This window comes from Blennius ocellaris (assembly GCF_963422515.1).
Source record: "Blennius ocellaris genome assembly, chromosome: 7".
NCBI classification, from domain to species: Eukaryota; Metazoa; Chordata; class Actinopteri; order Blenniiformes; family Blenniidae; genus Blennius; species Blennius ocellaris.
In genome coordinates, this window is record NC_137656.1 from 17,914,261 (window position 1) to 17,940,323 (window position 26,063).

The window sequence follows — 26,063 nt, forward strand, 5'->3', positions numbered from 1 at the left end:
ATTCAGAGCAGCAGTGGAGACAGGTAGCCATCCGTCAGAGCCCGTATGGAGACAGGTGAGAGCCGTCTTTCCATAACCCAATGCTGACTTCCCCAAGGACAAAATGACTTGACATAATGCGTCAACCCCCCTCTTTGAAAGCAGGCCAAGAGCTGTAAAGCTGCAGCTGCCAGGCCAAAGGCAGACGAGCAAGAGGCCACACGTGAAAGCCAGTCAACGCTTGACACACACAGGAATTGGGAGAACGAGTGGTGTTCCTTGTTCATTACGAACAGTTTTTGGTTGTGATAGTGGCTTGAAGCCGTGAGCGATCAACAAATAAACGTTGGGGACTGCAGCTCACCACACATATAGCCTTGTGCCAAACTGGGGAAAAAAATAGTATCAAACAAAAAGGAGAAGAGACGAAAAAAGCAGAAGCAAAGACGAGCCGCAATTTGGTGAGGCCCCGGAAAGGCTAGAATGAATCACTATTTAGTGGATTCATTCTTTCCATGGCAAGAGAAAAAAGAGGGGCAATGAATGTATTCAAGTGTGATGATGAGCTACAAAAGATAAGAGAAAAAAAACCCATCTTAATAGGGGTGATACAGCACAAGGTAAAAACAGGGTGAAATGTGGCATGAGGAGGGGTTAAAAGAAATACTGTAGTTGGTTTGTATATGGAGGTGTTGCTGATTTGGGGCATATGCAGACATTTGATATTTAAACACAAATAACCTTGATGAGTTCAATTCTATCAACACGGCCACAGATTGTTTCACTTCTTCCCCTCTCTAGCTCTCTCGCTCTCCTTCTCCCTATCTCTGTCTGTTGCTCTTCAGTCTGTTCAAACCACTGCCTAAATTCATATCTGGCCCCGTGCAGCAGCGGACCCAGGTGTAACCAAATGCTGACACTGAAAGTACAGGTGCAGAGGAATTAACACACACGTGTACATTGAACGCTCTCACGGTACACAGAGAGAGCAGTTCTCTGCTCGTGTTGCTTATGTGTTCACAAAACAAGCAACAATGCAATGAATAATAAGTCAATGCAGTGGAGTTGCAGTACAAACCCTTCAATGAGCGCACCCAGCCCCCACAGGAACAGCCAGGAGTCATGTCACTAAGAACACAAAGCACTGACATATTCACCCAATTATGTACTCTGCCGAGTATGACAATGTCTCAGGATGTTAGCAATGTTCTCCAGAGGGGGGGGTGTATGTGTGTGTGTGTGTGTGTGTGTGTGTGTGTGTGTGTGTGTGTGTGTGTGTGTGTGTGTGTGTGTGTGTGTGTGTGTGTGTGTGTGTGTGTGTGTGTGTGTGTGTGTGTGTGTGTGTGTGTGTGTGTGTGTGTGTGTGTGTGTGTGTGTGATTGAAAAGCAACGGTCTGTTGTTGAATTGGCTGCACCTTTTCTTAGGAATTATGTAAATAAAGTGAAATGGTGGTCAATGAAATTATGTGTGCAAGTTCACAGCTTGGGCCATGTCATCTACATGTTTGATTTGGCTCACTTTTTGTTTGTTTTTTTTGTTTTCTTTTTACACAGAAAGTCATTCCTGATGCAACCTGGAGATTTAGGGGTTAAGGGCATTTGTGACCAGGCAAAACACATTTATTCAATGATAAATTGATTATAATAAATATATAATTTTGGTCCATCACACTTCTGTTGATACCGAATGAATTAGTGTGTGTGTGGTTTTTTTTTTTAGCAACATCCAATTGTCTTTATTTCTGCCAAAGTAATATATGGGGTTGCACTACAATTTGTAGCCACCACAACTTTATTTGACTTTGGGTCGATGGAGGAGACCTGTATGTGTTTTTTTTTCCAGATTTAAATACTGAACAAATGTAAACAGCACAACAGTTGAATAACAATCACTTGTGTTTTCCACCACAGTAGACTTGAGAAAACAGCGGATGTGATTTCTCTGGGACGAGGTCGCTCATGCGCACAGAGCTGCATCTCCCCAGTCGTCGTCTGCCCCATCTCGTCACCCCACACTGTATCAACACCAGACATCATGGTTAAGACAATTCACTGATGATTTCATCACACCCCCCAACCCCTTACTCTTTCTCTTTGCCACAGTGTTCTAATCACCCTAATTAAAAGCTTTGTTCATTTAGAAATCTCTGATGACAATTTGTTTCACTCTACCCTACAGCAGTGGTGGCTGTGAAGAGAGGAGAATTAAATTTGATCTTGTGACAGCAATTATTAAATGCTCCCTCCTGGCCTCAATTAGGCCCTGCAGGCTAATGCTAACATGGCTAACCCTCACACAACCACAAGGTGCGGGGCAGATTTTTCTTTTTTTTCCCCCCACCAGCTTCACATTGCCACCCTTGTACATACAGTACGTACGTATGTGTTGGTGTCAATCTGCGAGCGTCTGTCAGCTTGGTGTCTATGGTAATGTGCATTTGCTTATGGGTTGTTACCTACTTTGCATCCTTGCTGATGGGAAGACTTAAAAATAAATGATTTCTCTTTCTGGGACTGTTTGTTGTAACTCAGTCAGCATGTACAGACCGGCAGATCAATGAGGAAGTTGTGGAATTTACAATTTTTTCCTTGTCTCGCTTCATCAGCAACTTTGATTTCTACAGTGATACTGTTACGTGACAGGTTTTTCTTTCTTTTTTTTTTTTTTTAAAGTTAAAACCATGACAAGCATGCAGCAAAGTTAATGGAACATTATTGGTACCTCCCCCTGTTGTTGGGACACTTCAGCAGCATTACACGTCACGGTCGCAGCCTTGCTGAGCTAAAATGAGCGCCACAGCACTGCTTTGAGCCCATATGCACAGTGTGTGGGTAATTTGCAGAGAAGTAGAAGGTTGCATACTTCAACAAGGATGTCCTTCATAGATTCGACCTTCTGTTTTTTTCTCTCTCTCTTTTTTTCCCTTCCTCTGGTCCCTGTGCTCTGCTAGGAAACCAAGTAACCTAGATCATAGAGTCGGGACTGAAAGGGATTGTGACAGAGAAATAGAGAGAGATGTTAAGAGAGTGAGAGACAGAGGTCTCAAAAGCAATTGAAGCGACACAGGGTCACATTATGACATGCGACCACCATCGGCACTTTAGAAAAGACTGAGGAACAAAACAATAGGTTTGGGTTGTTTTTTGCTTTGGTTTTTTTTCTCTACCACAAGCTGATTGTGCCGATTGGTGGGCATTATTTCCCTGTTGACACTGAGCATCATTAAACAGAGATTGTTCCACTTTTTACTATTTGTTTAAGCAAGACTGGTTTAATGTTTCCAGGCACTGCATCTTCACCGCAGACGTCTACACTTGCATAAATGTTAACTTTAGACACAAGTTGCGTACAAAGCGTCTACAGTTCATGTTATTCCTGTGTGATTTGGATGCCTTCAAACACAAAGAAAGTGAGTCAATAAAACCTTCTTATATATTAATGTTAATAAAGAAAAATCTCCGTGAACCTACAGGGATCTTATGCATATTTTTCAGCACAGAGTAATACTTTCAGCGTGTTACAGTTCCCCGAGGAGGGCTGGTGGTGGGACACGAGAGGCGAAAGGTTGTATGGAGTGTGGAGGGCGTGTGGCGACATACGGTACCTACAGATCAGCCTCTGTTTAGGGGAGTGGCCCCACTAAGGCTCGAGCGAGGCCAGACCCAGACCAAGCCTCTCATTAGTCATCGGCTGGGTGCCGCGCTCCTTTTTGGAGTGGTTAAGGGGGAACTGGTGAGGGTCTGGCAGTTCCACTGTACTCCACTCCCAGCACCATCACAACCCGACCTCATCAAAGTGAGCGCTCGTAATTTGTCACAGAAAGCAGGCAATTAACATATGTTAAGGGAGGAGGGAGGACGAGAAGAAGGGAGGAGAGGAGGAGAGGGCGAGTGAAAAAAGATAGCTTGTGATTAAAGAGTCTGCACAGCTGCACAACATCAAGATGGCAAAGAGAGGTTTGAAAGAGACCTCAGACCCAGTAATCTGATAAAGCTTACTGTTACTTAACCCCCATGAGCAAGCGAGGGGGAAGGAGAAAGAGAGGGAGAGTGAAATAATAGAGACAAACAAATATTAGATTACTGCCGCGAATCTACAAGCTTTGGCAGAGTGCCTCTGCTCTCGATATGTGGCTACAGTGAAGGCCGCTGTGTCACACAGCGATGACCCGTCCTGCCGAAGCGCTACTGCTGTTTGACCACACTCTATTTTTAGCTCCGCGCTCACCATTGTGCTCGACGTAGCGCACACTTACACTAAAATCTGCCAGTAATGTCACATATTTTACAAACTAATTTTATATTTTTTTTTTTAAATCATTCTTACAAAATGTGAATGTCTGGTACAGCGCAACATTTTAGCTCCCTTTCTCATGGAACAGAAGGTGCTGTTTTCATTTTTCATTTATTTTTCTGTCACAAAGTCTGAGACAAGTTGCTTACATTCTGACTTGTTTGTTTGCTTTCAAATTCTTGTTCCTCATGGTTGGTTTTTAACATGCTGTGTGCGGTTATTTATGCATGTGTGCATGCCCGTGTGTGACTGTATGACTGTTTGCGCAAGTGCATGCATTTATATGTCTGCGATTGTTGATGTTGTTGTTGTAGGAACATCTTGTGAAGTGAGTTGTGTGATATTTTGCCTTGTTGTTGGATTCGGTGGCAGGCTGAATGCATTAGCAGTGCATGCCGATGCCATTCTGTGTTCTGTCGTCTCTCAGCCACCTCTGCCTTGTCTCTCTCTACAGAAAGTGATCACACGGGTTGACAAGCAAGTTTGGGTCGTCGTCTGCCTCGCCGTCCTTAGCGACGTGGGTTTCAACTTTTTTCAGCGAGGGAAAATACGAGAGGCGGGGAAGAGGCTTAAGAACAAATTTGAGTGATTTTAAAATTGTAAGTCACGCTGTAGAGAAATACCCTGAACAAAAAAAAAGAGAGCTAATTAGACGAGTTCTTTCAGCCTAATAAATGACATGAAAATAAACTATTATGAAATATTACTGAAGAAATTATTCAGTTGTTTTGACTGAACCTCAGAGTAAAATGGAAAGTAAAACCACACATGGCTGGCAGAGAAGCAGACCCTGCAATGTATATAAATCATGTCTTTCTTTTTTCCTCCTCTTCCTCTCTCTTGCAATGTTATCCCTGCCATCGAGCACCAGTCGTCCTTTATTTATTTTTTGTCCTATTTGGGAAATAAAGGGCTGAAGCGGAGGAGTGAGGGAGCAGGGAGGTGGAGGAGCGGCGGACAGAGGGCGGCAAGTTGCATTTGGTTCGCAAGACCCGACGCTGGGCTGAATTCTTCTCTTCTCTGCTCATATGCTTTTCAAGCTGGTGGTTCAGTGAAGGACCTGGCTGCCTGGAGTCCCCCCCCCCCCCAACACGTCACACACACGCACACACACACACATGCACACACACACACCCCCCCACCCCTCTACTCAAATCCCTCTGCTGCGAGCACAGCTGCACCGTTCACATAACCTCGACTGCCCCCCTCCTACCCTAACCCCCCCCCGCTAATGATAGCAGAGCACGTCTCCTCCACAAGGCAACAGCTTTTTCCACTTCATGTACGTACACACAAACGTGGTGCGCACACACACAAGAGCGGTGGACACATGCACACACTAGTGGGCACAACACACTGTGTCCCTTCCCTTCATTTTTCTCATATCATTCAATTTATTTCCCGTTCTCCTCACCCTGAGAAAAATCCCCCAAACTTATGACCCAAGGAAGGCCTGAGAACACACGCACACGCACACGCACACGCACACGCACACGCACACACACACACACACACACACACACACACACACACACACACACACACACACAGAGAAACAACAATCATCCAAACCCTTTAACTACAAACTGCCAGTTCTTCTTCTCCCCCTGTGCAGCTTTGCCAAAGCAAGTGACCTGCATCACAGCTGTGTGTGGGAATTTATATGGGAGGGTGTACTTGTCGGAGGACTGACTGTGTGAACGTGCATGCGAACACATACCTGCGCACGTCAATGTTCACACCACGTATGCCGCATGTATATTTCTGCATTATTTGGCTGCGTTACAGGTTTGAGTGCATGTACGTATTTGCTGTTTGTGCGCGTGAGAGTGAGTGCGTGCTTGCGTGTGTTGCTTTGTAAGCAGTGTTAGCGGGGAGGTGAGGCCAGCTCTGGGCTTCTGCTGCACCTACTGTGCATTATCCCAAATAAACAACTCATTACACGTGTACTTAACCAAGGGGAACTGGCGAGCAGTGGAAGCTAATCCCCGTTATCGTTCCCAGCGTTTCCGATTAGGCTACAGGGAAGAGGAGCCCAAGAAGGTAGTCTGCTCAGTGCAGGAGGAGGGAGAGTGTGAAGGAGGCGGGAGGGAGAAAGAAGAAAAGAAAATCATTTGAGTTAACTTCCCACAAGTGCCTTTCTTACTTATAGTTTCCTTTCTCGCTCAATCTCTCGCTCCATCTCTCTCCCACTACCCTCTTGCCTTCTCTCCTTTCTTCTCCCTGTGGATTTTGCATTGCTCTTCCTTGTTTTCGACCATCTCTCAGAACTGGGTCATCGACAGATTGTGCGGCAGCATTTTGAAGAACACGCGAGGGGAAGAAGAAAAAAAAACATGTTCTTTCTATGAGAACAATCCAAGGTTTCTTTAACAAGTAGTCCGCTTATCAAATTAAGCTGTCAAAAGCACATTAATAACAGACAGCCCAATTCCCTTCACGGGGAGGGGGGGTGGGGGGACACATTGAAAAAAATAATTTTTCATTTGTTGTGTAAAGAGAGTTCACCAAGGACAGTCCAATTTTTATTTTTATTTTTTATAAGATTGCTCCTGCTCTCTTTGGTTTATATTATGCTCTATGAAAGTAGAACAATGTGCTGAGTGTTACTCTTTTAATGGTTGAGCAGTATCTTGGGCTGTGGTGCACCTCAGATGCATTTAAAGGAATTAAAGATAAGAGAGTGTCTCAGGGTGATGAGACGGCATCAAAACCAAACAATCAAATGGTCAGACTGAGGAGTCTGATGCCCAGTAAAATAAAAGAACAAGATTGTTATCCACCCACGTCATTGAAATATTACAAACGAGTTTGACCCTGAGTAATCTGACCCTTTCAATCATAAATAACTGTTAGATAGTAAAACATGATTCAATTTTACTCCCTGCGCTAACATCTTTTTATTGAGTGTTCTGTCATTCTAAAACTTTTATTACACTCACAAATTTCCAGCCAGATTGTCCCATAAGAACGTGCTAACTGAATGACAGAGAAACAATACTGGCTGGCTCGCCAGGGCAACGCTGGCAAGGTAACACTCACAGCGATGTTTAAATGACATCTGGTGGAGACACAGAAATAAAAAAAAAATTAACTTTGTAAGGGAAGAAAAAAAGAAAACACTTTGTGATCTCACATTAATAAACTAAAAGGTGAAAATCGCCACTCACATTTTCAAGATGTTCTCTTATGCTGTTAAATCTGTGTACTCTGCTCAGTGTTACTAAAGAGGGAAAAATACGCTGTAATCTGCGCTTAACAGAACCCGACAGTGTTAGCTCAGTCTTCTCCGGCTAAACTGCGCGCCCTTTTGTGCTTTACTCCCGAGACTGATTTTCTCACACCCTCAATCTGACTCCCATCCTGTTTGCTGGCCCCCCGAGGGGCCTGCTCTGCCGTGGCCCGGAGTGGGCCGGCGGTGGATGGATGTGACGTGGAGGAACTGGGACTCTGCTGGAGGGAGGCTGGAGCCACGACAGGTATCCCCCACACTTCCTCTGCTATTTATAATACCATGAGTCCAGCGCCGGGCCAAAAATAAGACAGAGGCCATTTTTATCCGTAATGGTAAAGACGCCATCACTCTCTTTTCCTCTTGGTTCATCACACATGCGTAAACATATTCAGAATATATGTGTTTAAAACAAACAGAAAAGTCCTCCTTATAGAATAAAACCATGTCCCCCTATTGAGCTGACACACACACACACGCACGCGTGCACACACACACACATTAACAGCAGACAAAAGTCAATATCAAGGCTGAGCTATTTCTGTAGAGAGCACTATTTAGGATGTGTGGGCTAGGTGCCAGTATTCTCCTCAGTATCGTCTGGCCGTCATTGCACTGCTGCTGTTATACAAACCAACCTCTTCCCTCGCTCACCCGCTCCTCACCCTTTCCACCCAACCCCTTGTTCCATTGTCACTGCTCTCTCTCTCTCTCTCTCTCTCTCTCTCTCTCTCTCTCTCTCTCTCTCTCTCTCTCTTGCTCTCTTTCCTCTCACACACTGTGTTTCTCTTACACACACACAAGGTTATTTGTTTTTCCACCGGGTCGAACCACAGTGCCAGGTGAAAGCATCTATTGGCAGGATAAAGAGAGTGGCTGGTGTGAGATCACAAGGCCCCACTCTGCCCAGCAAACCTTGAAGTGAAGCGCCGGGCTGGAGTTTCAAACAAAGTGCCCTCTCATTCATTATACATGCAACTGCACTGAAAATCTCCTTCCGCAACACCATCTCTTCTACCCCCCTCTTCTCATTCTCTCTATCCTCCCCTCTCTCTCTCTCTCTCTCTTCTCACATCGTCCCTCTTCGTTTTCTCTCGTTTTTTTTCCAGACAGAGCATCTATAAAGTATGAATAAAATTAATGACATCACGAGCTGCACTTTGGAAGAGCCACTGTAGGAAAAAGCCATACATCACGGGGCAGAAGGAGTTGGGCTGAAGAAAAAAAAAAAAAATGTACAGAAAAAAATTGACATAGAAAGAAAATGGGTGTGTGTCTGTTGCTTCACTGCTCTCCATCCTCAGGGCACTTTGCTGTATATTATCGGGTGATATTGGGAGTGAATGAACCTTATATTGAGCAGGTGACCATAAGTGGGAACATTTGTTCTCTCTTTTATGTAATTAATAATTGTCAATATATAGACAGTAATAGAAAACATGATGAAGTAGTTCTGCTAAACGTTGAGACGGTAGTAGAGCATGACTTCCCCTCCGTCAGTGGACCTGAGCCATTGAAAATATCAATACAGCCATATTTAGGATTATTCTTTACACATATAAGTGGGACAGTGGTGCTCAATAGTGTGCAGCGTTCAACAGAAAGAAGTGTATCCAATTTAGTACATTTTAATGAGTTTAATGCTATAAAAGTGCTTTAATTTTATCTGTGTTTCTGAAGAAAATTAATTTCTTAAAATGTCCTTATGAAACTCCTTTCATGGTTCTTTTTTTCTTCATTAATGTGTCCTGCTCTTTCTTTACTTTTGGTCAGCAGTGTTCAAAACAGCTCTTTTCTGCACATTATTTTATAGGCTGGCCTTTGGTGTGGGAATGGCACAGATGACAGTGGAAAGAAACAGCGGTGTGGACTTTGGCAGGACACCGCCTGGTTAAACGCTGCACTTGGCAAAATAGGGAAAGCACTGAACATGGATTATCATGTCCCCCCCTCAAAAAAAAAAACCCAAAACAAAACAAAAACTTAAGACAGCGCTTACAGCATTCTTAAAAAAAACACAGCCCTCCTTGGGGTAATGTGCTGTGTCTCTTGATTGGACAGAAATTACCCAGACACCAGAGACTGGAGGGTGAGAAATAACTATCATATTAAAAACTCTAATATTGTTCCTTAAAGCTGAAAAAGAGAGACAGACATATTAATCACACTGTCTATTGTTGGTAATTTAGTGTCACATTGTTTTATTACAAAAAGCAACATCACATAAAAGCCTGACTGGATGAAGAAAAAAAAATAATAAAAGAAGGCCTTATTCGTCTGAATTCAGTGTGAACACAAGATCTGCTAAAAATACCCGATAGCAATGTGAAGCTCAGCAGCAGCAGCGAAGATGGGGAGCAGTGGCGGCAGCAGCACAGATTGTGGCAGCCGACTGAGCAGGAGTTTCAGATGGATGTGAGCTTGTGTGAGGCCAAGGCACAGAGCTACCTCTGTGCGTCTCACTGGACTCTGTTGCAGAATGACTCGGCTATGTTGCGCTTGTGACAAAGATAAATTACAGCCACTGGAAAGGAAAAAAAAAAAAAAAAAAAACACGAAATTTTTTTCTCACTCTCTCCTCCACGCCTCTTTTCTTTTTGTTGGCATTGGGTGTATTCCAAATGTGTCCCACACCAAAGGGAGCTGGTGGAAGGGGGTATCTATCTGCAAATATATTAGGGTCTGAGAAGTCACACTCAGCATTTACAGGTCAGGTACAGTGTTTTAACACCAAACACTCACGCTGTCGCTACCTTTGAACGTTCATTCCTACCGTATTACATAAACAGTAAAGACGCTTTCCTCGAATGAACTCCTAAAACTCACTAAATTCCCTCGGTGAGTCTTAATGACGTTGCCCGCGTTTTCTGTAAAGCTGCATTTCGTCTATGTCGCTGTAATCGAAAAGAAATATTTCAAATATGTTATGAAGGTAACTTAAAACCAGTGTCTGGTGGGAAAGTTGATAGGACTGATTCACAAAAAAAAAAAAAAGTCGCTAATATTTAGATTTCATTTTCACCTTTTAGCATTGGAGGGTTCCTGATCTGAACCATCCAGCGCTTGAACAAACAAATCCAAATCAACCTTTGTTCCAATGTAAATGTTTCTCTTTGTCTTATCAACCGAAGTCCTGCACTCCCTGCACTCCTCCAGCCTCCTCTCGTCCCAGGACCGTCTCCCTGTCCAAATATTTCAGAGAGCGGGCCTCAAGTATGGTGAGGTGTTTTGGGTGTCTCTTTAGGTGGGCTGCTGCTGACGATATGATTGTGTGGTCAGCAGTGCTGAGCGCAGACCACCCAGCAAGCAGCTGCTGTAATAATGGCCAACAGGCCAGGCAGGAAACAGGAAACAGGATGAAGAAGGCAGGACATCCTGTTCATCTAGATCACTGTGTTCGGCATGACATCACAAAAGCATCACGTTTTTTAATAAAGAATGCCCGATAAGAGCCCGACTGCTCTGTTGTCGAGCTTTTAACTAACCTGAGCTCAAACACATTTCGGTCTACGTTTTCTCTGCGTGTGTCTTTCTCTGTTTTCACGCGCATCTGTCTTCTCAGTTTGCCTTTTCAGCCCTCACATTGACACTGTTTTCCAGACTGCTCCATCATCCCAGACATCAAATCCTACCCTCTTCACTGTGAGAATAAAGGAGGAAAAGAAAAACACGCATTTTCATCTGAATATACACCAGCAACAACCTCACAAAACTCAGAGAAAAAACAAAAAAACAAAAGAAAAAAACCAAAAGCACAAACATCCCGACACACAAATACAGAAACAGGACACAAACTTGAAGACGCACAACACACACACACACACACACACACACACACACACACACACACACACACACACACACACACACACACACACACACACACACACACACACACACACACACACACACACACATCTCCCAGACACACGGCACAATACTGACAGACAAACACACAAAGAAACAGCAAACACAAAGCACAGCACAGCCAGAAGTCTACTTTATGCAGAAATATTCTAAAGTGTGTTTTACAATACAATTAAACATCAAAGGCTGATATATTCCTCTGTGATCTTTAACACCCCAGTGAACAAACCCCATACACCCCCTTCCACTTACAGCGCACAGAGAAAGTTGCTGAACGTCACTGCTAATTACTAGATAGAGACAGAAGAATACTTTGCATCATTATGCAAAAACCAGGACATATTCAAATATGTGCATTCGATCCTCCATAAACCATTCAAGGACTGTGGTATTTACTTTAGATTATTTTCCTAAGTTTCATGAGTAATTGCCGCTCTTGTGAAGATACACAGACAGTGGTCCTGAGGCAGTCATGTATTTGGATAAACATTTCTAACGTGCACGACAGTTAGAACAATGAAAGTGAGGTCTGCTCCAAACGAGTAAATAAACACATGGCAAGGTTCAGCCCTACACTTCTGATTGGTACTGTAAAATGTATTAAAACATTAAACGGCGACTATTCCTCCCTTAAAGTAAAAAGATTGAACACCATAACATAACAATACCTTCATTCGTCACCTATAAACTTGCCGGAAAAAGTAATCTACTAATATAAACAAATATTTTAGCAACTGATGCAATATGTTTTGCCTCATGTTGTCTTTTGAGGCATTGTATCTATATGAAAGGCAAATACAGCTCTTAAATTACCCTCTTGTTTGAGCCGAAGGGCACGAACTCCAATTACAGCTCAATATCTACCTGCAGATCTTGGCAAGCTGCAATTTACACATGAATGTTTTGCTGGAGCTTAACTTAGCAAACTTAGCAAAGTCTTTCAAAAATATTTAAATCGTTAGTGAAATAAAAAGTTGAACGCAGAGAGGTTTTTTTTTGTGTGTTTTTTTTTAGTATTAGCCTGAATACAAATATACATTAGATGTTGACATTAAAGTCAACATTTTCACGAATCTGGTCACTTGTGCAGCTCGGAAAGTTGAAACTCAGTATTATAATTCCCCCCCCCCTTTTTTTTTAAACACACGCAAGCTCGTCATGTTTAAAAACGCTCAATTATTTTGGCTTTTTTGTGGTGATACTTGCCTCCGCCTTTCAATGAAAGTCATTTAAAAGTATTTAATTACACATTTATTGGCAATATATTAGACGTTTACGATTAAAGATATTAACAGCAGACTGTCCAAAGCTGATTCTGCCTTAGTAAGTTGGAAACACATGGCAAAAGCCTGACCATGAAACAGAACGTGTCCCTTCCCTTCACTTAACTAAAGCTTTACTGAGCCCTTGGTGTACAGCAAAGTGCCCTGACAATCGGCTCAATGCCCTGGCCAATCACTGAGACACGTGACCTTCTAATCCCTTTCTGTGAGAAGGGTAAGAGTGTGTTGTCACTGTTGGTTTTGTGAATCGGTCCCCCAAAAATCCCAAATGATTTGTCAAAACCAAGAGGTCTTAAGAGAATAAGAGAGACAAAAGCAGCGCAGGCCGGATTGTGTGGGTGTTGATGCGTGCATGTGTGCAAACGTGTGTGTGTGTGGAACCGACGGAGAGAGAAGGGAGACAGAACGTGTGTGCGTGTGCGTGTGTGTGTGTGTGTGTGTGTGTGTGTGTGTGTGTGTGTGTGTGTGTGTGTGTGTGTGTGTGTGTGTGTGTGTGTGTGTGTGTGTGTGTGTGTGTGTGTGTGCGTGTGTGTGTGTGTGTTTGTAAAGGGTCTCTGAGATTACAGGGCTTGGCTGACAGAGTCCTCTGTGTGTAATCGTGGGTCCACATGCGAGTGCTCACCTTCCTCTGAGCGGATTAACCTATCGCTAAATCCCAAGAGAGCAACAGGCCAGACAGGCCACACAGAACAACTTCATTGACGATGGTCAGAAGAGGGAAGGCCATGTGTAAAGTTTTTTTTTTTTTTGGGGGGGGGGGGGGGGGGGGGGGGGGATTTATTACACTCAAATTTTTAATGAATAAACAATTTGCAATAAATGTTATCAAAAGATAATAGATCTAAGTTATGGGCCCTACTTCATCTTCAAAATGTATCTGAAATATCACATATGTTTGAAATCAAAAGATTTTTTTTTTTTGTTAATGGGGCTAACCATAAAAAGCAGTCAAGCAGTAAATGACTACACAAGCACTTTGCAGAGATGCTCAGGCTGACATGCTGTAATAGACAGCAACACTTACCCACTTAAAAATAATACTTGTGAAGATTGAATTATAAATGTGTCATTTACCTACCTGTATTTTGAAGTGATTATGTCACATCAATCTCTAAATCTTAAATGCAATTTGTAAAAGTTTTTTTTAAATTCTACAATAAATCTAATTCAATTCAAATAAATTGCTGTTAAAAAGAATAAGAAATCTACAAGAGAATGAGTGTAGAACTAGACTTTTATAGTGATGCGCTTAATGAGAATGAGCCTAATGTCTACACCATTTATACATTCGGCCTGAAATAAAATGAAGTGTACTCTTGTACTTTAGAATTGTGAACTTATCATAAATGTATCAGCACATGCAATGCAAATGGGTCTCTGTACGTACACTTTAGGTAAAAATCTAATAATTCTTTTTTTTCTGCTAATGTAACTTGTGAAAGTTGCTACAAGTCAATTTACATGTTGTCTTGAAAATGTCTTACTGCAACAGGTTCAACTGAGCAACATGAGACTGAAACTCACCTGGTTAATATAGTCACAATACTTTAATAAGTCGGTCTAAATACATATAATCTCAATGAAGAAATTATAAGTGAGCCAGAAGATGTAGAAAATCCACTAAAACAAAGCTATTGGAGTGGTATCTACTGTGTGTGTGTGTGTGCACACTGAAGTCAAGATTTTTGGATATTATTTTTAAAGTGTAACACTGTTCAGTATTGTCCTTTAAACATATTTTATATGGCCGATAAGCTCTTCCTGACATTATTATGAAAGTTATCTTTATACATATTTAAAACCCATTAAAACTGAGTTTATTACTTCACCTTACTTTGGTATAAAGATGCACAAAACAAAGGACCAGCTATTGTGCAGGTAGGTTTTAAGTCAACACATATTTCGGTTTTATTTAATTTTTCTTTGCTTTTAAAGTTTATTTCGGAAGCGCAAGGAGGAGCGAAAGTATATAAGACAGTTTGAATCCTAGATATTTATACTGCCAGTTCAACTTTTCATGTGACATCTCAGAGCGCAAAGGACGTGATGCACTACGTTAAGGAGAGCAGGCAGCCTGTACACTTTCTGTGCGCCTGCATGTGGACACGAGAAAGCGACACAAGGTCGAACAGCACCGAAAACACCAGACCAAAGCGCCACTCTCCTAATAAGTCTATAAAACGGCTCGTAATTGGGCCATAATACACGCTTGTCACCGGCACAAGTCTGAAGTGGTCACTGCCGATCAATAAACGCAGTTGCTGGACTTAGTAAAGAGGAGGGAGGCAGCGCGCATCAAAATAGAGTCCTCAAGTTTCCATCTGCGCGATTAAAAATAAAAGAGCGCACGATGGCAACGTGTCTCGTGGATGTCGCGCGAGTGAGTCGGCCAAGTGGTGCGCGTGCGGTACTTACTTTTATTTCGCGTGAAATCTTTGTCCGGATGGAAGCCAGAGAAATTGCGAGGAGGAGAGAGAGTGGTCCGCCTGCCGGGTTGTTTGGTCCGGCCGTTTGACAGGAAGGTGGGGAAAGCCGCTCGCCTGCTGGACGGAGTTCGTCGAGACGCACTTAAAATCCAGGAGCGCAACTTAGCGAGAAGAAGACGGCGCCGGGAGGAGGGAGGAAAAAAAAGTAACCTACAGTGCGTGGTAGGAGTCTCTATAATGTCAGAGGAAACTACTCTCTCTCTCTCTCTCTCTCTCTCTCTCTCTCTCTCTCTCTCTCTCTCTATCTCTCTCTCTCTCCCCTCCCTCTCTCTCTGATCGGACAGTGCCTGTTCACGAGGCGGTGAGGACGCAGCGCTCGGTGTGCGCGCGCGGTGCCGGTGAGCGGTGAGGGACTCGGAGGAGCGGCAGTGGAGGTGGAGGTGGTGCCGGGACACTGCTGGACGTCTCGGGGGCTTGACAGTGATGTTTCGAGACGCACTTTCAGTTCCGTCCCACAATCAAGGTCTCTCCTCCTCCTACTCTCTCCTAAACTCTCTTCACTCTGCTGGTGCGAGGAGAAATAATCAATTTTTCTTTTTCTGTCTCCTTTTCTTTTCTTTTTTTTCTTTTTTGACTCCTGAAAGGGGGCGGTCTCACGTTTCCCAACTCCACTTTAATGAACGAGGCACGGCTCTTTAATGCTTTATTATCGCGTCAGCGCCGATAGACTGGACACGCAATTAAACTGCTCGCAGAGAGATGATGGAGGGATGTGCGCTTTAAGTAATACACCAACAGAGAGCACCCACTTTGCAACAATCAAATCCGCGTTGCATAAAGTTGATGGGCAAATTTAGACGCATTGTAACTTTACTCATAAAACTCAACTCAAATGGATGTTCTTGAAATCATCATTTCGTTATTTGTTTTTGAGACAATTAGAGATAATGAGAACAAATAAAAAAATCACCCCACCCAAGGAAATCTTTACCAAAAAAGGAAAGGCATGAGATAACATGCTTCAGCGATATCGACTTTCAACAAAAGTAGACTTTTAAGAGTCATTCTTACTTTGGATTACATGATAGATTCTCAAAAACAATAACGGTTCCTTGATATGTCTGCAGACGCTGCCTTCTTTCTCAGACACTTCCGACACTTTCCGCCGCCAATCATTCCCTGGGACCCAGCTATCTCCTCCAGATAAGCCCTGACACAGACAGTAAGCATGGGGGAATTACCAAGCCTTTATCCATCCAACCAAATGATTTCAAAACATCCACTCTATTAGTGTGAAGATAACAATTAGAACAGCAAGTTTGCCACTTCAGATAAGACACAGACAGGCAGTGCACTGGCTTTCTGTGCAAAGATGTATCCCAGATAGGCCTTGTAATACCAGGCTTCTATTGTACTCACATAATATGGCTGCCGTATCAATTAGAAGATTTTTAATGGCTATCCTGAATGAAGCCTGCTGTACTTCAGTGCACTATCAGGTCCCACTCTTGAGTTTTTATGAGTGCACATTCATGGAAAGAACATCAATATTATATCATCCTTATATTTTGGAGTAGATTTTCTTCTCCAAGTTTTAACAATTCACAGCAATCCATTATGAGGGTAAAATATATCTTAATGACTCTTTTTGTGTATCTGGGCAGAAATACTCACCTACACATGAGCTTGGGTCTGCATAACAGACTCAGTACAGTGTAAGTGGACACCGAGTGGCAACCTAATCTTTCTCTTCTTTTGAAGTTCACCTGTGAAGCATAAGTCACTACCCCCCCCAACCCCTCCCTAGTAAATCAGTCAGTCAGTCAAAGTAGGAAATGGCGGGACATCAGTTAATAAATAAATCAAGCTGGTTAATCTGCCTGACGGGTGGACATAGCACCCCGTAACCGTAGCCGCCGGTATCGGATAACTCTGGATACCACCTTCACATCACGTGACCTTTTAATCTTTAATAGCATTTCCTGTTGTCCCCAGACCTCCATGTCAGTCAATAAGGTAAAGTATGATCATAAATGCAACATGACAGACATCAGTGGCATTAGATTTCCGCATGTATGAAAGGTGTAGTACACAGATTTCACACTCTCCAAAGACCTTTTTTTTCTTCTTCTTCTTCTTCTTTCAGACGTCTTTGTGTGTAGAAATCAATAACTGCATGTATGGATTGCAACCGATGCTTAAGGGGTTGTACATACCACTTTCAATATTCCTTCAACTGCCGTCGTTCCTCGTCCTCCAGTCTTGTAACTTTCTGCGCTGTGTGTCAGGAGTTGATTGGAGAGGTCCTTTCAGTGTTCACAATTCTTAAGGTTGTCTTTGGTTGGCACCTGGGAGGAAAAGAGGAAAAGTAAAGCCGAGAGGCATGAGGAGAAGATGACGGATACAGCCGGTAAAACGGTTACTGTTGCACATAACATGGTGCGTGTGTGTGTGAGTGTGTGTGTGTGAGAGAGAGACAGTGTGTGTGTGTTTAATAGCCACATGAAATACAGAGAAATAAATTGGGGGAAGTGTATTGAATACATTACAATTGTGAGAAATCATTAAACGAGGCAAACACGGTCTCATGCATATTCATAAATGAATGTCTGACTCGTCTGCAGGGATAAACCTATGGCGAAGGCTCGTAACGGCCTCATTCAGTGCTCATACGTTTAATGCAAAGTAGGAAGGCTCGACTGTATAGATAGACTGTATACTTTGCTCTCGAGACCTCAGAGTGGGGATCTGCAGCTAACTCTAGATATGGGGAAGCCTATACTCAAAGCTATAGTCAGATTATTACGACACTGCATTGTGTAGTTCAAGGTGTATCACTGTATGGTATTTAAATGTGACAAAATTAGAGTTCAATACATAATAAGCGTGCGCAAACAAGCTGAGGAGGTTGTGACATTTGTGTTACCGTACGTCAAACTATTTTTCATTAAGCAAAATGAACCAAATTATGAGTTTCCCCAACAATTTTACAGTTCAACTTATGAGCCACTGGCCCACCTGAACTTGTGTTCAGAGGCTTGTGTGCACAAGGGTGAGTTGACAGTTTCATCAAAGCTTCGATGGAGGGAAAAGAAAAATCAGTTCTCCAGCTTGCCAAAACAATTATGCAATTTTAAATATGTCAGAGTGTGTATACACACACTTTAGGCTTTTGGACAAATGAAATTTCGTGAGGTTTGGCATCGGTTGTGCATAAAAAAGAGAAGAAGGGAAACTGCGACTGGATGTTAAGTCAAACACATAAGTGCGGTTTGCTGATATTGATCTTGCTTGGATTGTTTCTTAAGCCTCTCCTGGCAGTCACTTCACAGCATGTGTCACACACACGCACGGAGAACGGAGTGCCTGAATTTGTGTGTGTGTTTTTGGTAACAGGGAGAAAGAAAGGAATGCCTCTCCCTCTCTCTCTCTCTCTCTCTCTCAAAAAAAAAAGATAAACACAAACACATTTTCCAGGGCAAACAGGAACAGCCCGGGCTCGGTGCAATCTGTTGTCGATCATGCTCACGTGAAAACACAATCTGCCTGTCACAGTAGATGATGTTGTCAAGCACTCTGCCTCGCTGCTCCTGAGAATTAGCCAGCTATTACAGAAGGACTATGAGACGCACCGAGCATTTGTTGTACGTGGGATACGTGTGAGGATGCTCCCAGCTTTATTTGGTATTTACCGCTTTCAGTCAGTCTGCCTGCCTCACGTTCCCTAATGAATTTGAGAGACATTTGGTATTTTGACAGTACATTGACGCAACGTGATGTGACAAGCAAAGACTTCACAGGGTGCACAGAAAGACCTGCAGGCCAATTTAACTCACAGGCTCAGCTGGGAATCTATGGATTTCACTTTTACACATGCATATCGCATGTTTTAGGTCTGCGCCACTCCGTGTTACATTTAGTGTCTGATTCAAGGGCATGCCTAGACTGAAGCCTGATATTTCACTGGGAAGTCCTTACTAAAAACATGTTTTCTCTTTAAAATACGATGGCTGAGTGGATGAAAAGGATGGCATGTAAAATATTTAACATAATAAGTTTTAATAAATTCAGCAGCATTGAGTTGTTGGACTTGAGTAAAGAAAAAAAAACATACCTGCTTCAAAAGTCATTTTACACCTTGAAGGAGAGATGAGAGACATTTCCCTGCCGATCTGCATTGGGCTTTGGAGTCATTCATCCAAAGTATTATATTATACATGATTTTGAGCACCTTATTAATAAGGTTTGTAATGAAACTCAGAGGGCAATATCATCAGTAATTATAGTCTCAGGAATTTCATCGTCCTTTATAATTACCGTTGCAAAGGTGAGAAAATCCTATTTAATTAATTCAAATCATACGTCATCATATAACAAAATATATAACACAAAGAATTTCATGATGATAGGGAACTATTTATTTGTATACTTAGATGAGACCTTGAAAAATTAAGCTGTCGATTTAGATATTCTTTAAGAATTATACCTATAAAAGAAATACAGTAGATTAGTAGTAGTAATTGTAGTTTATATGGGATTATATACAGATTTGCAAGCATTTGTAAAATTACAGAATTGTATATATATCATCACTATTTCCTTGAATGGGATTACACTGAATTTTAAGTTTAGGGTTTTTATTTTCTCTTTTGTTTCACTTTACCAAAGGTGATAAAACAAAATAAACTGCGCTCTCACATGCTGCTTTCAGAGATCAGAAAGAAAATGCACTCATGATGGGTTTTTTTTTTCTTTTTTAAGTTTTGCCATGGATTACGGGCTTTGATTATTATCAGCAACGTTTCAAATAATTCAAAGCTTGAATGTCAATAACACAGTTTTTCTTCAGACCATGAACACATTGTGCAGGCATAATCTGCAACACTGTATTTACAGTGTGAAAACAGACCTAAATGTAATCATGAGAGCAAAGTTTGAAAGCCCGCAAAAGTCACATGACAAAACCTGACCATAGCTCTGGGAGACGGCACAAGGTGATTTGCATGTGTTGTGTTTAACCAACAGTATTCTGTGCGTACACCTTTTCTGCATTATGGATGAAGCACAAGCTGAACAACAAGCTCTCCTTTTGTTCTGCCTGATGCTCCGGTTACATCATAGGAAAAGCCCCATGGTCCTGCGACTGCACTGACTGGCTGGGACGCAGCGCTTCTGGATGAGCTGCCGATCAGACCTGTTGCTCCTCTCGACTGTCACGTGGACGGCTGCTTACAGACGCAGACACAGACATAGTTGCAAAAAACACATTTTCCAAATGTCTCATTCTAAAGCCAGAAAACATGTGGATTTAATTACTGAAATAACGAATAATTCTAATTAAAAACCCAATAAGATGTGATTATTTGCAAGGAGAAAAAAACAAAAACTGAGAGTTTAAATATTTCAGCTTGTTGCTTGCAGATTGACACTTGCTACAGGTTTTATTCGTAATCAAATTTTAATGTCATGTATTTTATACAAGCATACATGGCAGGTGCAATCAGAGTACCATCTGCCACATCGAGAGAGGAAAGAAAAAAAAAAAACAATTGTATACAGACATGCAATGAAGAGTGCTGCCTGTAGGGGAGTTCTGCACCAGGCAAGTGGTTCATCACATGGCTTAAACAGAGAACCCCCACCCTCCCCCCCAAAAAAATGTTTAACTGGTATTATTTAATCTTGCACAGTTTATTTGCTGGATGTCACTGTGACACTTTATTTTAAGGAAATATCAATATATTTATTTTTAAAAATGTTTGTTCTAACCATGACATAAACATTTTTTTTTTTTATCTTCCCCCCCCTTTTCCTCATGTGTCTTGTTTTCTGTCTCAAAGTTCCCTTTGTCTCTAATAGATTGCTTTAAAAGCGGGGCAAAAATGGATCTCACTTTCTGCTAATGATTTTTTTTTTCTCCTTTTCAATGGTTGGAAAGTAATTCCCCACAAACTGCTCCAACACAGGCACAGTTATTTCATTGTTCTCGTTGCCCTTTCTCTAATTATGCCCTTAATGGGAGAGAAGATGCCAGTGTTGATTTTTGTTGTTGTCGTTTTTGTGTGCGTGTGTGTGTGTGTGTGTGTGTGTGTGTGTGTGTGTGTGTGGGTGTGTGTGTGTGTGTGTGTGTGTGTGTGTGTGTGTGTGTGTGTGTGTGCGTGTGTGTGCGCGCGCTTGCGTGCGTGTGTCGGATCACAAAGGTGTCCACCAGTGTTTACCAAAGTGTTGCACAAGCTGTAAATATGCAACAATGGAGCAGATCCCACATCTGAGCAGGTTCCATTGGAAACATGAAAGAAAGAAAAAATTACAAGCCTGAATTACCTACATTTACAGTGTAAGTTTGAACCACAGCACTGTGTTGGGTTTTTTTTTTCTTCTTTTTCTTCTTATGGAGCACTGAGGAGAAAATGATAACAGCCGTGGCTTGTTTGAATGCTTGGAATGTTTAAGCTCACCTGAGAAAAAGTCTGTGATTGTACGATTGGAGGTGACGAAGCAACATGGTGGACTTAGATTTGGCACAGTCATTTATTTTCACCTGGAGATGGGTTTTCTTTACACCACAGTCATGATTGTTTCATGTAGGATCTGTCAACGCCAAGGTTCAGATTAAATTTTTTCTCAACCCCTCAGTCATCACTGTTTCGAATTCCTATGGCAACCATTACGCAGCAGAAGTCCCTCCTGCAGCTGTTGACCCGAGCCAATTCTCTCGACGATTAAAGATCACTCAGCATGGCTGTGCAACTTCTCCCACACTCTCAACAAGCAGCTGATAGCATCTCGCTGTGAAGAAAAGTAAGTGGAGTGGAATACGATGTGTGTCTAAATGAGGATTCCCCGGCTCAGATGTGTGATAGCGAGGCCGAGCGACCATAGGCGCCGGCCCGCGCTACATGCCGGAGCTTGGCAGACGAACAGCGGCGTCTAAAGCTCTTTGTGCCTCCAGGATCACCCCCCCGACTCATTCTTATTCAGACATGATCAGAGGGGAGGCAGGCAACTGAGATTAGCTGCAGATCAAAAGAGCTGCCGAGTGCCAGCGCTCGTGTTTTGTAGATTTAGGCGGCACCGCCGCACAAGCGTTGTATCGTGGCGGCAGAGCGTCATACTGTTTTCTGGCCTCAGAAGTGCTCAGGGGGGTAGGAGGAAAAAGAGTTTTCATACAGGAGGATGGACTGCTGCTGGAAATCTTCCAGAATTAAATAATAAAGATGAGAAGGGAGTGAAAAGCAAAACGAAGAGAAAATTTACGATACTGTTACTGTAAGCCATTAAAGAACTGAGATACTTGTGCTTTCCATGCCATCGCAGTTTAAACTACTCCCATATGTGTAATTGGTCTTGGTTCAGTTATAATTTGTTTAAAAAATGAAATGCACTTTCTACAGTAACATAGTTTCAGTAACATAAGAGCGCCGGGATCAGTGGTGCCCACCAAATAACCATGGAAACTAACTACTCCCATGCATTCTGTCTGCAGCCACGACTGAATAACATCACATCGGCAAATTACTTCTACGCTGTTTCTTAACCTTCCACTTAATTCAAACACAAACAACAGTGGAGACCTCAAAAAGCATATCTGGATTGTATTACACTCCCTTAAGCACAAAACAATTGGAAACAACCAGAAACCAGAAATCTACAATCAAGCTCAAATCAACATTTTGTATTATGAAATGACATTAAATGTTGAAAGTGTGCACGTCACAGTAAGCAACAGAAAACAACAGTGAAACTAATCGCAGAGTTCAAAGTTGAAAAGACAGGATGAGGTGAATTTCAAAAGCCGAGAGGCAACTGCGTAAGCGCGCTCACCACCCTACGGAGAAAGAAAACAACGCATTTCCTCAACTCGGCTGACCATCAAAGCCGTGGAGTTCAGAGGCGGAAAAGCCACTGTGTGAGGACTGAACTGTTCCTGTAAACTGGACTGAAGCTAAGGCCATATGGCCACAAGGCCAGCAACTCTCTCTGTTTCAATGATAAAAAGAAAGTGAGTGAGTTCATGTGGAGCCTTTAATGCACCATATCTCATTTCATTTTGTGTCTGTTCAGCTGTATTTCACTTTGAAATGGATGGTTACAGTAAAATAAGGAGAAAACTACATTTATTTATCATGTGCTTTCATTGCTTTTGGAACAGATTCCCAAAATAAAATGAAATTGTGAAGAAATTTAAAAAGGCATACTATTAACTCACTTACTATATAAAATGTTGAAAAAAAAAACAAAAACCCAGATAAAACAGTCATTTATTTCTCATTAAAATATAAATAAAGTCATTTCTTTGGTATGCAATTCCATTGGGCTGTTTTGGGATGAATGCCCTACAGTAAAGACCTTTATCAAGTCTCCTGTAAACCCATTAAGTTAAGAATAACTCTGACTGTTCTTGTAAGCTGACAGAAGTTTCGTCTTTGTTTCAAAAGTTTTCCCTGTATGTCTTACCTAAACGGCAAACTGCATGACACACATTGTGACTTAAATGCGTTTGCCACTTAGGTAGCTACCTTGAGGGGATGAGTCATTTCTGATGCGAACAGCACGCTAAGGCCATGCTCGCTTCCCTCACTGATAATTCCAGATTGTGCATAGAGATGTTCTGAGCAATTACCCTTAAAAGTGCCAGTAACCCAAACTGACTGTGAAGAAGTAGAAACAGAAAAACAACACGACATAAAGTTCCACTCAAGTGACTTAAGCCATTTGTCTGGCCTTAGAGGAATAAAAACGTAGGCTCTTAAAATTAAACTCTTGCAGTTTCAGGAGTTAAATCAGCGTTTCCCCGAGAGCTCGACGGAGGTGACTGGCAACAGCTGGGACCTGATTCCTCCTTCAGCTCTGCGAGAGGTTCTCCACTGTCTTCCTACTTTGTCAAAATGGGGGAAATAAACTCAAAGTAAACTGCAATAAAGAGTATCTTTTCGCTCTTTATGAGTATGGTAATTTCTCTGTTGGGATACACGACAAAGACATGATATAAAAAAAAAAATTTAAAAAAAAAAATCTGCAAAGCTTTGATTAAACAATTAGGTAAAAGCGGTTGAAAATACATTTCAGAACGGCTCAAATTGAATCAACTTAAATCTCAAAATTATGACTTTAATCTATTAAACATGTCATGACCCGCTGCGCTAAGTAAGGTTTGAAATCCTGACAGACGCAGGTTTACCACTGACAGAACCAGATTCAGACGAGAAGGGGGGGGAAAGGAAGGAAAAAGGTGTACTGTGAAAACTCACCCGTGCCTTTTTCTCTGCTTCCCCAGGAAGTTACACCCTGCAGCACCAGCTGAGGCCCAGCTCAATTGAATATTAAAAAAAAAAAAAAATTGTTTCAAAAGAGAGAAAAACAAAATGATTTGACAAAAAAAGAAAATAAATAAAGACCAACAAACTGCTTAAAATAAATGTCCTGCATGTAATTAAGCCAGACCAGCTGGCTTTGAATAGAAACACCCCGATTTGGGTTGTGTCTTTGCCCCCGATCTTCTTCTGAACTGAAAACAGGACTGGTGCCTTCCAACCACCCCCACCACCGCTGCCCCCCCCCCCCGGCCCAGCTGAATCCACCTGTCCCTATCACTCCTGGGTAAATTTAGCCTTGTGAGGGATCAGTGTCACCCCCACATCACTGATCCACACACGCACGCACACACACACACACACACACACAAATACACATACACACACACGCGCGCCAGACCTTTGTCAGCACCGGCATATGTGCCCCTCTAAGAATGCTGCCATCTTCACAGGGGCAAAATAAGACTGCGACCCCCCCCCCCCCCTCCTCTTTTTGTTTTTTGCGCCTTTACACATCTGCAACTCCAAACTTTGCAGACAACACTCCTTAGATTAGCTGTGCACATTTGAAAAAACCCAAATAAGTAACAACAGAATTCACACAAACTTCTTTGAATTTTCTTTCCCCAAAAGTGACACTGTAGAGTTTTGAGTGGGACCTTTATCTGAGAGCTCCTTTGAAATGATTTCATGTCCCTAATTTGATGATCTTGGATCTTGCAGCTATAACACCATATTTAAGAAAAAGAATAGAAAGAAAACATTAATGTGAAATACTTTTAGCCTTTTCTTAACCACAACTGATATCATCTATGTGAATCATAAATGAATTAGCCACTGGAAGAAAACAGGCAACATTGATAGCAAATGTGAAAATACCAGGTGCAGTGGTATACACCTATAATTTGGTAATTATAAGCTCGTTTAACCAAGTATATCTATGAAACAAATCTGCCTGGACAACAGTCAGGAAATGACTTTTGATAAAAATCATGCATCTCTATCCAAAAGAAAAAGTTTCCCTTAACTGCTGGCATCTGCACCATGAGCCATTTTCCTTCTAAATGATAGATTAAGTGTATACATTAAAGAGCGTAAGAACCATCAAGCTCAAATTGTAAAATCTTCAGTGACTGTGCATTGGCAGACTTTTGTGGGGGTGGCAAAGGGTAATTGTAATTTTATTAAATGTTTTCCAGTCATGCCCTTAACACCTAATGCCAAAATCTAATGTCGATAATGACTCAGGGCGATGCACCCAAATTAATGTTTTATTTATCCCTTCTTAAATCAACCTTTTTCCTAATGTGGAAGATTGATGATGTGAAGGAAAGATGAGAGCAATATAGATTGGTATTTTCCCAGAATACCTCCAAAAGAGTGGATCCAGTGCGAGAGGAGATAAAGCAGAGGTGTTCCCTGGATGATAGGTGTTCACACTGCTGACAGCAAAATATATTTTGCATTGATCTAGTTGTATTGTTTACATGTTTCTGGGCACAGATAATAAACTAATCTGTTTATTTTGGGGTAATTTCTGTCACCATGACTACCTGTGCCCCTATACATTGAGCGATCGGTGTCTGCCCTGCCTGGTAATTGTGATATGACCTCATGGACAGGAATCCAGTAATCTTTTTAAGTGGGAATCGGGGTGCAGAGTGGTCG

The 26,063-nt window shown here is 42.1% G+C and overlaps 1 protein-coding gene across 7 annotated transcripts in view; it reads right to left on the reverse strand.

Moving 5' to 3' along the window:
- The window catches only part of mef2cb (myocyte enhancer factor 2cb), a 71,303-nt gene extending 46,719 nt beyond the window's left edge, over nt 1-24,584 (reverse strand). For 6 of the 7 annotated variants that reach the window (XM_080499325.1, XM_080499324.1, XM_080499323.1 and 3 more), the window contains exons 1-2: nt 24,333-24,584; nt 17,298-17,429 (exon numbers count right to left, since the gene is read on the reverse strand). The gene's annotated coding sequence lies outside the window, so the exon portion shown is untranslated. Of the gene's footprint in view, nt 1-15,070; nt 15,395-17,297; nt 17,430-24,332 lie in introns of those variants that run through there. The other variant, XM_080499320.1, reaches the window with a different exon arrangement.
- Nucleotides 24,585-26,063: the final 1,479 nt, after the last annotated feature.